The sequence below is a fragment of the Cajanus cajan genome, chromosome 3, assembly GCF_000230855.2.
Source record: "Cajanus cajan strain Asha chromosome 3, NIPB_CcT2T_4, whole genome shotgun sequence".
NCBI lineage: Eukaryota > Viridiplantae > Streptophyta > Magnoliopsida > Fabales > Fabaceae > Cajanus > Cajanus cajan.
The window spans coordinates 4,109,432-4,112,253 of record NC_138519.1 but is presented as its reverse complement, the minus strand read 5'-3'; the positions used below and the strand labels follow the sequence as shown (position 1 = coordinate 4,112,253).

Sequence of the window (2,822 nt, the reverse complement as noted above, 5' to 3'; positions counted from 1 at the left end):
GTTCCGCTTTTGGAACGGCCCGTTCCAAAATCCGAAAATACCCCAAAAATTTTAATAAAATTACGAAAATGCCACCGATAATTACTAAAATGCCATTGATAATAAGATTACAAAAACACCCCTTTACCTTTGAAAATTTACGAAAATGCCATTGATAATAATAATAATAAAATGGGTATTACAATTCTCTCCAACAACAAAAATTTTCGTCCTCGATTAGGATGGTTGTAACGACCCACCCTAGGCCGTCACATCAATAACCAACCAAAATAAAATATTATAAAATAAAGAAAATAGAGCAAAAGCCAGCTACGCTAGAGTGTAATTATACAATAACATATAATTTGTTCCAAAATATATAATATAATCTGCTATGGCAGAGTCATCATCCTTAGTAAAGTTATACAGTAATCCCATAATAATATAGACACCCTAGGTGCTGGTCAAGCTCTAAACCTTGCTACTACTCAAAGCAGCTATCAGAAGACTTCTTGCTATCCCAAGCCTCACACCTGATCTGCTCCCCCACATAGTGAGATCATCACAGTCCAAACCACATGGAAACATGCAAGGGTCAGCACATATAAAACCAACCATAGTACATGATAAAATATCATTAAACAGATATTTATCCATAATATATATATATATCCGCACCAAGGAAATAAACCTTATAAATAGTTATTTCCATGCCAAATATAAATCAAATCTAAAATCCAATGCATACAATCCACACCATTTGTATACATATTCCACATCCAGAAACAAAGTCACACCACTGTATAATTATTCCATGATCTCACACCAACATATCCTCACAATGTTGGCCTCAACACCATCCACCAAGTGTTGACACGCACGCTGAAACATATCAGCAACCCAGGAATCTCACCTGACCTCTCATGGAATTATACAGCTGGAATTACGTCGTCACGTAACCCTGGTGATCATGGCCACTTCATCCATCGGTATGACTCGGCCTGGCCCCCATACCGGTAGCAAATAGAATACTTAAAGGAGTACTTCAGAATCCACCTAACATCTGAAGTGGTTTATCATATAACCTTTGGAAAAGTTCCACATTGGAATCCTCACCATGGGATTCCAAATTTCATATTTTTCCAAAGATTATATCCTGATCTCACCAAGAGATCTAATCCATACCATAACCTTACTCCTTTAAGTCCTATTTACTTTTCCAAACCACATACACAGCATATTCCATAATTAAACATAACCATAACCATGCCAATTTGTCAATATAATAATAATATAAATATCCAAAACAACCATCAATTGATCCAAATTATACTATATGAAATGAAAATCTCCACATAAAATAGCATATTAAAATTATACTATTCCTATCATGGTCATATGCACTAGATTAATTTTATAAGCACTACGCTTACTTAGCATACTAGATTAATTTTATAAATGCCACCCTTACTTGTATAAACCTGAACTGAAACTCGGGCAGAACCTCCACCTCTCTCCTTAAACAGGAACCGATACTCGGGCAGAATCTCCTCTTCTCCCTCCTCTTTTCTTTCTCCTGGCAGAACCTCCTCTACTGGATTCCTCTTCCTCTCTTTCCTCTTTTCTTTCCCCTCTTCTCTCTTTCTCTCTCTAGGAATTCTTCTCTCTCAAGGCATGCATTTCCAACACCCCAAGGCCCCTATTTATAGCAATTTTCGCCACCTAACCCAGAACGGCCCGTTCCGAGAACGGAACGCCCGTTCTGAACCCTTCAGAACAACGTAAAATTTTCGACTGGAACGGCCCCGGAACGGCTCGTTTCGAAACCCAGCAGAACGGCCCGTTCTCCTTTCGGAACGGCCCGTTCTGCAAGGAGAACGCCCCGTTCTCCAAGCAGAACGGCCCGTTCTGCAAGGGGAACGCCCCGTTCTCCAAGCAGAACGGCCCGTTCTCCTTTGGAGAACGGCCCGTTCCAGCCCTGTTCTGCACAAATCCAGAACACGTATTTTTATCTTTTGGAACGGCCCGTTCCGCTTTTGGAACAGCCCGTTCCAAAATCCGAAAATACCCCAAAAACTTTAATAAAATTACGAAAATGCCACCGATAATTACTAAAATGCCATTGATAATTAATAATAATAAAATGGGTATTACAATTCTCTCCAACAACAAAAATTTTCGTCCTCGAAAATTCACTTACTCTAAAAGAGATATGGGTATTGATCCTTCATCCTTTCCTCCAACTCCCAAGTAGCTTCATTAGTAATCGCATCCCAAATAACTTTCACCAAATTGATAGATTTACCTCGCAACTGTTTAACTTTCTTATCTGCCACTGAAACTGGCTGTTTCTCAAAAGTTAAATTTTCCTTAACTTGTACTGCCTCTGATTCCAAGACATGACTTGGATCGTGAATATATTTCCTCAGTTGTGAAACATGGAACACATCATGCAGATTAGAAAGGAATGGAGGTAATGCAATCTGATATGCCACTGGTCCAATCCTCTTGAGAATTTGATACGGTCCAATAAACTTAGGATTCAACTTCTTAGCTTTGATAGCTCTTCCCACACCTGTGGTAGGAGTTACTTTCAAAAACACATGTTCTCCTTCTGAAAACTCCAAAGGTTTCCTCCTTTTGTCTGCATAAGACTTTTGCCGACTCTGAGCAGCTCTCATTTTTTCCTGAATTTGTTTCACCTTTTCAGTAGTCTGTAAGATGATCTCTGGCCCCACCATCACTGATTCTCCCTCTTTAAACCAACACAAAGGTGTTCGACATTTCCTCCCATACAGAGCCTCAAACGGTGCCATTCCTATACTTGCATGAAAACTGTTATT

At 39.3% G+C, this 2,822-nt stretch overlaps 1 long non-coding RNA gene across 1 annotated transcript; it reads right to left on the bottom strand.

Moving 5' to 3' along the window:
* Nucleotides 1-290: 290 nt before the first annotated feature.
* LOC145956496 (uncharacterized) lies at nucleotides 291-1,648 on the bottom strand. The gene is made up of 3 exons (XR_014432758.1): nucleotides 1,566-1,648; nucleotides 1,451-1,526; nucleotides 291-517 (listed from the first exon to the last, which is right to left on the bottom strand). It is a non-coding gene; the product is annotated as an uncharacterized LOC145956496 (long non-coding RNA).
* Between the last annotated feature and the right edge of the window lie 1,174 nt (nucleotides 1,649-2,822).